Raw genomic sequence first — 15682 nt, 5'->3', positions numbered from 1 at the left:
TTCTAGTTAAGCTACCTGTCATACTGCAACAACTGTACAGATACTGAAAATAAAACACATCAGCAAAATTTACATAACAAGAACATGTCAGATCTAGAAGTTGTAGTCTTAAAGTATACAAATATTATCTTAAATAAAACCCATTTAAATACTTTGTATGTAAACAGGTCTTTACATACACAGTAGACTAGCGCTTGATCTGAGGCCTCCAGACAGGATTCAGAAAAGGAACTGGACATTGAGTTGACTATGTAAAATCCAGTCTGGTTATACATATTTGACAGACACAAAAAATATGGAAGCAAAGACTGCATTTGTTTTTAGTTCTGCTGTAGGGATCATATATTCTCTACCTCAGCCCTTGTAACTACACAGCCACCAAGAAAAAGTAGAGACAAGTTATTGAATAAAAAAAATTAAAAAACAGACTTTTTTTTCCAAAACACTTCTCTATCCCCTAACCATGTTTGCCAGCTGTTTATTTCACATTCCCCATTACCTTGGCTAATTGCACATTATATATACAGACACACACATATGTTAAAAAGTAGAATTTCACTCGCTATTACATGGGAGGTTTCTATGGGGCAGCTCTTCACCTGTTTGGTGCAAAGTTTGGCTGCTTTAGCAAGTCCTCCGAATCCTGTTAGTGCCCTCAGAAATAAACTACTTTAGTGGTAACACTGTTGAAAAACAGCTCTTTAAGATTCAAGTGAGAAATGTTAGCAAAGCTGCATAGTAGCGCACACACACACAGCAGGCCAGCAGGCCCTGCTACGTATTTTCACATGTGTGACAGGGGCTAAATATTAAACAGCAATCTCCTAACTCCCCCTTGCAGAATGAATAATGTGGAAGAGGGAAAGCTGAACTGCTGTTACAGCATTTCTGTCCACTTTTCTCGGCAGTCTCGTTCTCCTTAAAAGGTAACATTCCTTAACAAAAGGCAAAAATTTTAAATAATTACAATCTAAATAAGTAGCAGAAGTTCAAACTAAATTTAAAAAATGACACTAAAAACAGGTAAGTGGCAGCATCTATGTAAAACATCAAACTGGTAGCAACATGCAGAAATTATACAGAAGAGATACATTAATAGAACTACAAATCAAGAAGTAAACCAGAATAAAATTGCTCAATAAAAGAGTAAAGTCTTCACAGAAGGATACAAGCAAACAGAGGGGAAGCTCCGAAGTTTGCCAAGGTGAGGAGGCATCAGGATTCCCAACTGCTACACTCATAAAGCAAACAAAGCCCAAGTTCTTAAAAAAACCAAAGGCACACAATTATGAAAGAAAAATGCATTTCAGTTCTTAAGATAGTTAACAGTGGATTTGAAAAATATATACAAGACATTTACTCACATCACCAAGAAATTCTGATTCACCATGTTTTGGGAAAGACAGCAGTAAAAGAGCAGCGTGCTAAGAGCCATACCAGTTCAGACTCCTAACTTCAGGCACCACTTTTCTGTATCCATGGTCAAAATGGATGCAGCAACAGAGGCTGACAAAAACATGCTACATCGGGAAGGAGCCAACCTTCTCCTCCCCCTCCCTGTCCAATCTCTTCTCAGCAGGCTGAAATTTTGCATCTGTGGGGGATGATACAATTTTTGCTTCCTCATTTATTCTATGTATTCTACCCTTAAGAGCTAGCTTTTAAAATACCAGTCTTGCTTTGAAGGATATTACTTCATTAGCAGTGCTTGTGGTAAAAGGTCTTTAAGAGGCAGACAACTCACCCTCTGGAGTATCCATCTTCTTTGCACTCCCTAACCACAATTCTCATTTTCCCAAACCAAGCACTTCTCAACAAGTTAGGCTAGGTTCACAGACATAAAAAATTCAAACCACCTTTTATTTCCATACTTTTTTTTTTACTCCCAGCTCATATTGAACACTTTCACATGTTTTATGCCAGATGCTTATATGAAACATTTTTTTTAAACTTTATAAACTTTTTTTTTTTTAATTGCTACATTGTCTAACAGCCAGAAACCACCCCAGACAGCACGCCTGCTCCACTGGGAGCTGTGCAAGCGATCCCAAAATATTATGGTGTCTCCAATAAAAGGATGCACATTCCCATGGAATGCATTTCCTTTCACACAAAAAGGGAGCAGTGCCATGCACAGACTGTAGGACGCCAGAAATGCAACAAAAGGACCAGAGGGGCTGTAGACACCTGCCTAGCCTTTGTACAGAGGTGGCAGCAGCAGTAGCTGCTGCGTTCATAAGGCCAGGATATCTTCATGCATCAGATTATTTGGAAACAGCAAACTTCCAAGCTTTTTTGCTCCTATCAGCAGCAACAAGGATTCAAGGAGTTACTCAGAAATTCACCTGCAAACTGCCTGCTTGTAAAATCCAGATCTTTTAAGAAGTAACTCAAACTTACCATCAAGCTCAGAGTAGTGCACTGATTCCGAGGAACAGGGGCTAGCGAGTCAAACAGACAATGCCACAAATCATCTTCATTTGGCAGTCACTAAAAAAGCTAAGGAATACCCAGAAAACAAGTGTGCTGTATCCTGAGAAGGATCCCTTCTGCATCAAGCTTCTAATACAGGGAAGTATGAGGGAACCCACACAAAAACCCCCAAACAATCTGCTTTACAGTTACCAGTTTCCACCTAGACACAGACGTTTAGGTCAGAAACCCAACTTTTCACACATCAGTAAAGAACTGTTTACTACTGCAGTAAGAAAACTGTCTTGATTTTCACTGATTTTCAGAGTGAAAAACCTAGTAATTTCAATTTAATGAACCAAGAGGAGGGCAAACAGGGTAATTAAAAGCCTGTATCCTGTCCTTTCTATGTGCAATCTGAAAACCAGGAGTCCAGACAAGAACATGATGAGAGTTTCATTCAAAGGAGACAACTTGCTGTAAAAGCAGGAGACTCAACTCCAAGCAACACTACCTCTTAATATCAGTCATATGGGATGAGAAAACAGAAACAATAAATAATATCCCAAGCAACTTGACACTAAATAAAAGATACACTGGGGATGGAGTCATGAAAAAGCCATCCCAGCTGAAGAATTTTAAGATGGAAAAGATAAAACTGCTCATGGAACTAAGGAGTTACACTGGAAAGCTACTGCAATAATATACCATACTTTGGCTGAAGGGAGTAATTTGCATACATTTCCCTTTGTAAACTTCAGGACTAGAAATGTAGGAACTCAGATTTAGTGCTTGTCGACACAGACCAGTTTAACTGAATATTAAGTTTCAATAAAGTTAAATTCTGAACTGATACTTTGCTGTTAAAGCACGTTGTGTTGCTTTAGCTTTAGCCAATCCTTATTACTAAATGGAATCTAAAACAGAGTTTACAAAGACTATTTTTTTCCACTGACTGCATGAAAATAAATCACTGCAGCTTTCCCATATATAATAAAAGGTATGTTTTTTTCCTAGATGATGGATCTGGAGAACAGCACATCTGCTGAGGCTCCATCTTGCTGGAGACCCCTGCTTTCCACTAGCCCTCCTGACTCCCTTCAAGCTTGCAAACGCAATCAAGTACTTTGGCTTAGAGATTCCTAGCTAGTGGAGAACTGGGGATCAAGGCGAGCAACGAAGTAGCTATAAAACCTTATCTCAAATAATTATTGTTAACATTGATACACAGTATGCTTAGGGTAAGAAAACACACCAACAAAACCACTCAACCTCACCAACTTTCAGTCTCAATTAAAAAGGACAATTCCTGACAGCCAGACTTGACAACCCACTTGCTCTCCCATTTCTTTCCTCCCCTTCCTTCTCCTCCTCAAATCCTGAAAAATCAGCGAAATTATTCTTCGGGACAAACATTTTTACTTGGAAACATCAAGTGCAGTTATTTCAAAATTCCTACACCAACAAATCCTGAAGGCAGACAGATTTAGAGAAAATAGAAGGAAAAAATGCCTGAATGATCTCCAGTTTCTCATTCTATTTTTCAGAAGCATATCATCCCTTCCTGGTTTTAAAAAAAAGTCTTAATCAAAGGACTTGTGTTACTTAAAGTGTGCATGCTCTGCACAGTGCCCACTGAAATGAGCAACCTTTTTTTCGCAAGGTGGTTAATAAAGGCTACCTGGAAGTTTACAGGGTTTCTACTGGAAAACCTTATGGATAACTGTACAACTATTACTACATACGTATCCTAGGAGACCAAAGAGCTTTCACATTTAAAAGCTTATTTCCCAGCCACCCTCTGGATACACATCTCATGCAATTATAAATAATACAAATAGCCATGAGAAAGGAGGACGTTAGTTTAATTTCAGGCAGAAGGTACACAGACCTCTGCTTGTATTTGCATAAATGTTTCATTTTGTTTCACTTCTTCTCACATTTTGACTAGAAAGATACTCTGTAAGATGATCTCATGTAATTCATTAAATGTTTTGAAAATTGAATTTTACAACTGTGCAAAGCTGTAATTTTTTTAATCTTTAAAAATTCACACATGTACATACAAATCACCAGAAAGAGCCTTTGTATTTAGTCAAGTGAAATCCAGATTCCTGACCACAACATTTTGCAAAGCATCAGTCTGCTGAAAAAAAAACAAAACAACATACCAGAGAACCATTTCATTTAGGAAAAAGCCTAGGAAAGAGAAATAAACAAAAAATAAACAAAAAGCACAAAACAGCTAATTTAAAAAAAGACTCACTTTACACTTCATGTATGAATAGCCTTAACATCTGAAACAAGCTAAATCAAAAGCATCCCCCTCACTTCTTGTTTGTAATTCTCATCACAGGGTCTAACCTGCAGTTAAGGACTCGGCACCCAGCCTCTGAAGAGAAGCATCCTTAAAACGCCAAGCCGAGCCCTGGAAACACCCTGGTATGATTCCTTGGCAGCCAGAACCCAGGATCTGTTACAAAACCTGCAACACGGAGCACGGCAGCACCTTCCCTTCATCACCTCTTTAGATTACATTTCTGAGCCTTCCATCCCAGCAGAGGGGAGAAGGCAACACAGAACACCTGCCCAACAGGAAAATAAGAATATACTGTTGGTCTCCTGGAGGAGGGGGTATCACATGACAACAGGGAATTCCAAGGAAAAAGGTTGTTGGCATGCTGGTATACACAAATTAATTCACCAATGGGTAATTAAAACAGGACCAGTTCCTCCTAAAGCCACTAAGCAGCTCTTGGGGTTTAATTTTCTTAAAGCAGTAAATTAATCACCTAACCTCACACGAGTATGAGTGAAGCCCTAACAGCTGTGTCTCAGCAAATACTAACCGGAGCAGAAGTCAGAGTAAAAGATCTGCAGGCACTCTCTTACACAGTGTCCTTTTCAAAACCTAAACTTAACATTAAAATTAATGGTGGGCTAAAACGTCCCCAGCAATTTCTCTTGAATGCATAATGAAACATTCCTACTCCACATAGCACATCACAGTACATCCTGGTGGTGTGCAGGGATGACCCATCCAGGAATCCTTGCAGTAGCTCCTTGCGGACGGTGGCTTTAAAACGCAGAAGGAACATTTTGAGTCCTGCTATATGCTATAAATATTATGTAAAGCAATGCAATGTTTGCAAGAAAAACAACAAAGCAGATTATGTAATATTCTTTTCATTTCTTACACTCCTCTATTTAAGAAAATTCTGGTTTTTTAAATAAGAAATTTAAAGTGAAACATTGAAACTGTTCTCAAAACTGCACATGCTTTCTGAAAAAGTCTCAATTTCTGTATAGCTTTATAATTCAGTATCACAATACTAGAGGTGTTTTCAACCCAGAAAGTCCACTTTACATCCTGAAATTGCTTTGCTTTTGCTGAATAAAAAAGAAAGGGAAAAAATTATTATTCTTTCAAATTAACTAAGTTTCTGGCTTTTTAAATACTATAAAATCGTGCTTATTTGCAGACTCACAAACTACAAACAACTATCTTCCACAGCAGTTTATATAAAGTCTAGTAGCTTCACTTGCAAATTGAATACTTTAGCATTATTTTTCCCTTATACTGGACATAATATGAATTACACACAGGGGAGTCAACGACCAGCTAAATGAACCACCATATCCCTCAAGCTCAATCCTAAACCAGGGATTGTGGCTTCTTCCCTCCTCATCAAATGTCAATTAATGCAAAACCAGCACAACTATCCTCTTCCTTCACTTAGTTCCATGAAGGAAAAAACCCCCCAAATCTACAAATACCATTATAAATGAGCAGTAGAAGAGTGTTCTCCAGCAGCAAAGGGTTCAGTTTGAGGTCTCAGTGGATGCTTCAGAAGACTTCAGGGTGGCCTTTATAATACCCTCCACTTGTGAAAACATGACTGCAAAGTAAATCATCCTCATGAAAAAGCAGCAAAACTGTTTTTCCTGCCTCTTCTTGGCTTGGTATGGCTTTAAACAAACAGGCTTGGATAAACAGCATAATGAAGAGGACTGATGTCGTTCTGGTTCACGGAAGAGCTACATGGCCTAGATGAGACATCACCCCTGGTGAGACCATCAGACCAGTTAAATAAATTGTCCAGTCAGAAGTGAGGCCCATTCTGCTGCTTCCCATGAGATAAAACCTGTGATGGTATTTCAAAGACATAGCACTAAGAAAACTTTTGACCTCTGCTAGAGACATTTCCAACAGCATTAAAACAACAATGTCAATAATATTTATGCTAGGCTAGCCATATTTTCTTTGAGATTTTACATCTACTTGTAATGCCCCATTTCAGCTGAAGAACCAACACAAACCAATCCCAGCTACTGTATTCCTCTGTGAGCACACCAGTACTACACCTACATGGGCTTCCTTCGGCACATGTGTCATTAATTTAAGTCATAGCTGGAAATGGCATTTGCTAAAATAGCACGACTTTCCCCGTGAGGATCTCAGCAGTATGGAATGGCGTGGTGAAACACCACGCAGCCAAGGAAGGGGGTGTAAGCACAGCCCTCACCCTGCCACACGAAAGCTGCTCCCCAACCCAGCCCTCTCTCTGAACTCACAAGCATCAGCGCTGCTCCTTCTGCTGATGAAAGCAGAGGAGGACAGCTGAAATCTGCCTGCTCAGCTGAACAAGAATTCTGGGTGTGAGCCCCAGAACTGCCTTCAGAAGCCGTGTCTTCAAAAGACCTGAGTGGCTCAAGGAAGCCTCCTGAGTGTTGAACCTGTTCCCTACAACAACGTGGGGTTTAATGCATAGACTCTGCAGCTTCAGTACTATTTTGCAATACAAAATATAACATTTTAAGATTTCATTTAAACTAAGGCATGCCACATGATTGCAAACAGTAGCTGAATAATGAGACTTATGGGAAAGAAGGAAAAACCTACCACAAAACCCCATATTATACTAACCTAAAAAAAAAAAATGCATTTATAAAGGAAGAGGTAAACAACTTTTACCCTCATTAAAAAGTTGAGAAATGTGCACACCACCACTAAAATATAATTAATACACAGCCTTCAGGAGAGTCCAAAGGAGCAATTTAATTAACCACCCACTGATTTCATAAATGACAAGAACACACAAAGGTAATGGCACCTTATAATTGAAAATGTCCTGTTTATTTAGCTGAGCAATTGTGCTGGTCTATGTTGTGCATAAATATGAGGAAACACATTTTCAACTCACGACATTTTAACTTTGTAAGGTGTAACAGAACAATATACTGCCCATGATACAGCCACTGTACACTCCACTTATTTAATGCCTTTACCCAATAATCTCTACGTCACTGACAATCATAAAGGTTTTAACCTTTGTAAACTTTTCTGATGGGCTTTTTCCATGCCCTCTTCAGAAATATGGAAGAGCTGAGATGGAAAAAACCCCAAATTTTACTGGTATGCTACTTCAAACAAACTATTGCCTCATTTAGGGACTTAGTTCATATCTGTAGTTCTCCCATATTCGTACAAAGAGATCCTCTGTAAGCCCCATGAAATATTTCTGCTATTTCTTCTAAACTCATTTTCTCACTTTCTTTTCTTTCACATGAAAAAAGCTTCCTTTCAGCTACCACATCCTTTGTAAAGGCTAAAGAGAAGCAGCTCTTACCAAGGTAGGAAAAGAATGTAGCAAAACATGTGAAAGGCTCTTCCCTGGCTTTTTCATTGAACTTTTCAGGGATAAAGCTGGAATTAATATTCCTTTTTGCATTCACAAAATTCAAAATGCCTTTGTGCTACTACGTTACAACCATCAAAGTCTATTTGACTGAACATGAAACAGAGCAACATCTGAATTTATGAGCTGTTCATCTCCCTATCTAATGGACACATTAGAAGTGTTCAAAAGAGATGTGGAGAACCTGGAGAAGGCCCAGAGAGGGGAAATATGATCAAAGGACTGGAAATTCTGCCATACGAGGAGAGGCTGAGAGAACTGGGGCTCTTCAGCCTTGAGGAAAGGCTTAGGGGAGACTTGATCAGTATGTTCCAGTGTTTAGAGGGTGGCTGGAGACTCCTATTTCACAAGGAGACACATGGAAAATATGAGGGGCAATGGCTACAAGCTACTTCTGTGAAGATTCTGACTGGATGCAAAAGGAATATTTTTTCACAATGAGAACAATCAGCCATTTGAATAACATTGCCAGGGAAATGGTGGATTCCCAAATGCTGGACATTTTCAAGATTTATCTGGAGAGGGTGCTTCACCATCTTGTCTAGGCTATACTTTTGTCAAGAAAAGTTGGACCAGATGATCCTTGAGGTCCCTTCCTGGTATTTTCTGACTTTCTGATTTATACTTGCTTTGGGGCATACATAATTTAAAATAACAGACTGAAGAGATTCTTCAGGCATAAAAGTCTCCATGGCAAAGCTGACTTGCCAGACTTTTAAAAGGCTTTCTTCACAGGATTCAACAACATATCATACAATGATCCTCAGCAATCCAACACCACCACAGCAGCAGGTTGGCTTGTACACAGATTTGGCTGCCTTGTACATCAGTCTCAGATCTCGTCCCACTTGTCCCCCTTATCAGCTGCCATGCAATGACATCAGTGACTTAACATTGTCTCCCTGCACACCTAATACAGGAAAAGCATTCCTCAATAGAAATTGCAGCTGGATGCTGATCCCAACAGCATCACTGCACTATGGAACTACCTGGATTAGTTCATGTGTACACATTAAATACAGATTTATGTAATTCTGGACCCAAGACTGAAATCTTTACTTGCTGGTATTAGCTGGTCATGTTGACTGCTCCTGAGGGCTTCCCATCATTAGGTGTTTATGATATTTACTCAGTTTGTAGCAAACAGTTACCAGGCATACCTAGCTGGATTGGCTGCCCATCAGCTGTGCCACCAGATGTATATGATGAAAGCTCCCATTACATTTATGCACTATCACTTACCAATCAGATGAAGAAAGAGGAGTTCTTGAATAAATACCATAAAGCATAGTCTAATATTTTTTTCTAAGTATTTTTCCTTTCAAAGTCCTTCCAGCTTTCATGTGCTAACTGAAAGCATTCACATCAGAAACTGGCAGGTCCCAGGTACCACCTGTGCCCCACACCCCAGCAAAAGCACCTTTGGGTTCCTTGTTACTAATTCCTTTGGTCCTCAAAGGACTTTCGGGCACATTACTACAGGACTGAGCACAGCAGTGTTTTCCAGTGGTTCATCATGGTAACTGCTTCATGTTTCTAGGAAGCATTCACCCTGTGAAAATGGTTTATATTTTCTGCTTCTATATATTATAGAAAATATACTGCTTAAATTCTCATACATCATTCAACTGCCTGCATCTTCCAAAACAATCCAGACTGCTCAAACTGAGTTGTTTCTAATGTTTACTACTGAAATGAACTTTATAATAGTTACCTTCTCCCATGCCACAAACATATTTTGAAAGAAAATCATGCTCCACAAGCCTCTGAAACAACTCCATTTACCAATTACCCATCATATTTTTCCCTAACAACTGCACTCAAAGTTTCTCCAGTGGTCTGACCTGCAGTAAGAGCCCACCCACAGTACACAGATTCCACGTACTAAGTTAGCGAGGTAAGAAGCATTAGGAAAGAGACTGACCACAGCTAGAAAAAAACCTTAATCATACAATACTCGTTACAAGTGTTGTGCTCCGTTGGGGAAAACTCTCAAAGATAAACAGTGTTTTGTAATTCACCAAAAGTCACCTGGGATGCAGGACAGATGGAAAGTAACAGGGAGTTCTCACTAGTACAGAAGAGCTCTTAATTTTTCACAAAATACCATAACTTCCCATTGCAGCAAGCAAAAATACCAGATCTTGAAGGCTACCTCCCTCAAAACCTTCCTGTAGGAATTCTTGAACTGCCTGTTCCTTTTTAAGTGCGTTAAATGCTGCCTATTTCCCCCCTACTGTTAGGAAGATTGTTTTTTCCTTTATAACAGCATTCTCCCAAGTTCTCTCTTACACAAGTTTGAAGAGAGAACCAAGGTGGTCAGCAGCTTGTTTATAAAACTGGCCCTCACTATGTCCCCAGTCAGCCCAGAAAGACAGGCAGCAGGGGGCTGTCCTCCCTCCCAGGGTGATCCCTCAGCCTACTTCTATAGGAAGTGGAAAGGATGCAAGGAGATAAGTTATAACTGATCAAAATACACACAGAAAAATAATTCATTTTAAGTATTACATGAGGGATATAAGTAGTCTATTAATTGCATCTTCTAGATTAATTTCTAATTCCATCAGGTCATAGCACAGTGAAGTAATTTAAATCAAGGGATTTAACAGCATTTTGAATTAGTTTAATAATGCTAAACCTTACTGTATATACTCAAGTATTTAACTCACAAGAGCTGCTTTTATCATTCTGTAGTATTAGTTTAAAAATCAAATGGATTTCATTACCATTTGTGGTAGAGAGCCTTATTTAAATTTTACAAGAATAATCAAAATAATACCATTTCACACTTAAATACAACTTAAACCTTTAAATCTAAAACAGCTCAATTAAACAAATCATATTGCTTATTCTTACAAAATTAATACTTTTGGCAAAGTAATATTGCTCTTTTTCTGTCTGTCCCTACTGCCACCAAATGCTTGTTTGATTTCTACCACTGAAAAGCCCTTACATTTGCTGGTATTCCACCACAGCACATAATTTTGAAAGCAGCAGAGTCTTGCCTTGAGCTTGGATCATTGCCTCCAAAAATTTCATCCTTACAAAATTTCTTTTGCATTCTCAAAATAAGAATAAATAGAAAATAAAGTATTGTCCAGCATGGTTTTTCAGTTTCTCTGTACACCAGGAGTTTGACTACCTTAACATCAACAGCCCTGCTCAGCACAGGGCCTGCTCTCGTACAACCCAAGCAGATTCCTCAACCCAGCAGCTCAGACAACACTTACTATCTTTTAGCAAGTACCTGCTGCTGACTGCTTCCATTTCCACAGGCTTTCCCTTGGCTTCTGGTTGTATGAGCAACCTTCCCTGGTGCCTTTCACTAGCTCAATCTCATTTCACATTTCAAGAGAACAGAACACAGGGCTCAGCTCAGGTAGCCTGTAGCTCACAAATTCAGATCTTATGCCATCTCCCTACATCTCTACTAACATCACAGCTGGAGGGTTATTTTTAAAATGTCTTGCGTATGCACACTACCTGGTTTTAATGAAATAAAAAATAGAGAATTCTACGCAAAGAAAAATATGCAGACTATCTGCTGTAAAACTGTCTGGGTAAACAACTGTAAAATTCCTTAAGAACATCAAATGTCCTTAACCTCAAATTTCTGAATTGAGGGGAACCCACTCTACTGCTACATTTCCTAAGTAGTTTCTTACAGAAGAATTACATTAAGAGTTGAGGGAAAATTCAGTTCTTTCTATGCCAAGGCCTGCATTCCCTTTTTATAAACTCAATGATTTCTAAATACACCTAAACAGATAAATAAATAAAACACAGGAAAATTTTTCTTCCAGAATCACTTTGCAGTGTAACGAGAATGGTACGTTTCCTTTACTGCATTATTATGTTCTGGTACTAACCCAAAAGTTCACACCGTTTTCATTTCTTTATTGCCAATAGCCATCTAGGAAATGCTGCCATCAATAGTAAATCTAGATGAAATCACACTCCTCTGGTGCATTTTGTGAATAGCAATCAGTCCATAACACAATCCTGTTCGGTTTAAATTCAGTTTATTCTTCAATTACTCTGCTAGCCCAACTCTAATTTATTATATTTTCTGGTACATTTGATTTTGAATATTATGACATCCTGGCTCATGCCATTAGAGAGGAAACATAAAATGGTGAGGATGTCTAGGGACGGTTGAGAGCAAGATAGCAACAGCCTGGAAAATTAACAATACCACTGTCTGTGCTCAGCTAGACAGCTCCTGCATTAGCACTAAAAAAAATTTGTCAGTATTTCTCTAATATAGTCGTGTCATCCAGAAATAGCCTCAGAGACATCATAAAACCCCAGCAAGCACAGCAGGCAGCTGGGGCAGTTGGGTGGGCCAACGGCAGCCTCTCAGCCCACTGGGGCAGCTCAGCTGCAGAAGGAAGGAAACACTGGCCCTGCTGATGCTTGGAGCTCACCAAAGAAAGAAACCAACACAGTTCTAAATGCCATCAATACTATATACATTGATTTTTTTGGTTGGCTTTTTTTAGCCTTGCATTGTCTTGGTCCTAGCTACCATTTCATTCTCCCAGCACCCAAGGTGAAATGAGAGGCAGAAGCCAGAAGCCTGCTCAGAGCACCTTTCTTGAGAAGCTGGGCAGAAGGGAGGGCTTCACCTTCCCCGCCAGCTTGGTGACCGACTGCATTAACCTTCAGGGCATTCTGCCAGCCCCACCTGCTTACTCAGGCTTTTGCCAACAAGGGAAGCTCTCACTGCACTGCTTTGTCCTTTGAGGATGCATCCTCTTTCACTTACTTCTTACTCCCACCTAACATTTGGAATTGGAACTCCTGAATCCAGAGAATGGAGGGACAGTCCTGATGGGGAAACATCAGACTCTTGTATTCATATCTGAACTTTTCCCCTGCAACAGATTCTGACAACCTCAAACACGGAAAATGCTTATGTTTCTGCACAGCTTGCTCTGTCCCAAGAAATTCCACACTGGGTTTTGAAAACAATGTGTATTTCCCTTCTTTTATCTGTTGTTCTGAAAGCCTGAAAACAGCTTACTGAAACAACATGCAAGAGTGAATGCTTAACAGGGAAACCCAGGCAGGCAGGCAGGCCCATAAGGGGCTGCCAGCATTGGAAAGAAGTTGCAATGTGGGAAATCTGGCTGGACCCAAATCCTCACTCATGATTTTGTTTTCCAGAAAAAAAATCAAGCAGACTTATTTTCCCCAAAAGGATAATAAAGTTTTCAGCTGTCTCTAAGCTGTCTTGTAGCTCAGGCAGTATTGCCAGCTCCTTCTAAACCTCATAAGCAACAAGGATTTTACTAATGATGTAGCTGCTGCAACTATTCCATTAAAATGACGATGTTTAAAAATGAGACGTAGCAATGCCTACAATTACATGGAGCTAATTTACAAAACTAAGAAATGCCATCTTTTAGCTCATTCACTGCCTTTCAATTTTCTCTCACTTCTCCTGAATCTGTGTTGTAACCCAGTTGCTGGTTTCTGTTCTGAAGCTTTTTTTCCCCTGCAACCCAATCCCACACAAAGGACAGACAAAAAAGGGAGTGGCATAAGGGATGCTTAAGCATACCTCCGCTGTTAGGTTGCTTGATTTCACTTAGGAAAACCTACTGAAAGACAGTTATTGGTGCATGAGAAATAGGGAGTACAGTTTCAGCTTGTGAAGCCTGATGGAGTCAGAGCAAATCAAATCAAGGCCCTTTTAGGTGGGATGGAGAACTGGGACAGAGGGACTCTCCCCTCCTGTTAAATGCTATCACATGTCCCAGTGTAATGAAACATTGCCACCATGATGAGAAAAAAAGCTTCTCTCATTTTGGTGTGTTGGTACCAGGAAAACACAACCACCCAAGATCTTCAGAAGCAATGAGAACTCTGGCTTTACCCATTTTCTCTTCTCAGTCCTGTGTACTCATAAGTCACCTGCCTATGCTTACACTGCAAATCAATGCACACGCTCCAGTGTCTCCCTGCACCTGCTCTCATTACCTCGTGTTTGAAACAAACCTCGAATTGAGACTGGAGACTCGATTTCACTTCCCAGCAGGCAGAGTAATCATCAATAATTGATGTCACTTGGTTTCATTTGGGGCACTGCCTTGGGCATGCAATGGGGAGTTATGGTATGCACCAAGGAAAGAAGGATTTGTATATAAAATGATTTGATAATCTGAAAAAATCCCTCAGTAAACAAAGGAAATTTACAGATAATCGCATTAAAGATTAGAGTTGTTTTAAAACAATGCAGAATGTATTCAAAAACATCTGCGAAAAAAGATGGCAGTATTAAAAGCAAAATCTTTGGGGAAAACATCTTCCCCCTCAAACAGGAAACAGTGATTAATTCATTATTAAATCCTAATCCTTGTCAATTCATGTTAAATTACAGCACTTTTTCTAATAAAGACTGTTATCACAATACTAAAATGCAATTTTATAGATGAATACTTAAATACATTTACATGCAGTTTTAATTCTGATTAAATGATTGCTTGATTATTCCATTTATTAATTGCTTCCAATTTATTTAAAATTTGAGAAGCAGGATAATTTTATGCCAGAAAACTAAGTTTAATATTAAATAAGGACAGAACAGCCTGTGTACTAAGAAAAATATATCATGATAGCAAAAGCAATTTGATGTCTTTCCTTTCATGTTTACTCATCAGCTGGAAAATTAAGAAAATAACTCCTTTTACCTTACAAAGGTTCCTGTATTTCCATCACCCATTTACTGTGTTCCGAAGCTTTGGTGTGGAGATTTATGTGAAAAATCCTCACAATGAAACCCATAAACTGCTCATGACAATTTCTATAATCAGTGTTGACAATTAACAGTACTGCTCTTCTATTTAAACAGTGCATGATTGAAGCTCCTCACTGCTGTAACTGCTGACAGCATCAGAAGAGTACTTACTTCACAACTGAAAAATAAAACCTACAAAACTGAACAATAGTTAAATTGTTAAAAACATCCTGGATCAGATTTCTGTAATTTCTTTCACTACTGTATTTCTAGTCCATTCTTCCATAAAAATACTTAATGTTAGAGCTAAATCTGGCAGGATTTTTAAGATCTGAAAGGAGAAAAAGAAAGAAAGCAAAGTTCAGGGTTTGTTTTCCCCTTTTTACACTGTTTTACTTCTTACAGAAATTAATTTTATATATACAGACACACATGTAAAGTTCAATGACAAGAAGAATGTTAACCAGATCTGTACAAGCAACTTGTACAGAGTTGAGACTTAGAACAGAAAGCCCATCAGGCATGCCTTGTTGTAACCATATCATCATAACTGTGCTGAATTCAGTGACTTCTTTGGGAGCAGGCAAAAGGACTCTCACACCCATAAAGAACCCTATGGAGTCACTACTGTGGATTCAATTGTACTGTCAAGCTACAGGGATGCCAAAATAGGACTCAACATGCTATACATCACCTGAAAAAATATATATACAGAATAGCAATTGCTCCTAACACACATGTGTGCATTGTGGTGAAGTCCCTTCTCTCCTGCATATCAACTTAACCTGCTTAGCAGGTTATTAGGCATAGACAGACTCACCTATAGGAA

The 15682-nt window shown here is 39.1% G+C and overlaps 1 protein-coding gene across 5 annotated transcripts in view; it reads right to left on the bottom strand.

Annotated features, from left to right (window-relative positions):
- Nucleotides 1-15682, bottom strand: part of LNX2 (ligand of numb-protein X 2) — a 59446-nt gene that overhangs the window by 36066 nt on the left and 7698 nt on the right. Inside the window, exon 1 of one of the 5 annotated variants that reach the window (XM_015642286.3) lies at nucleotides 1438-1519. The exons of 2 other annotated variants lie outside the window; for them this stretch is intronic. The gene's annotated coding sequence lies outside the window, so the exon portion shown is untranslated. Of the gene's footprint in view, nucleotides 1-1364; nucleotides 1520-15682 lie in introns of those variants that run through there. 2 more of the 5 variants (XM_015642268.2, XM_033515411.1) reach the window with 2 other exon arrangements.

The sequence above is a fragment of the Parus major genome, chromosome 1, assembly GCF_001522545.3.
Source record: "Parus major isolate Abel chromosome 1, Parus_major1.1, whole genome shotgun sequence".
NCBI lineage: Eukaryota > Metazoa > Chordata > Aves > Passeriformes > Paridae > Parus > Parus major.
This window is presented reverse-complemented; position numbering and strand designations above follow the sequence as displayed.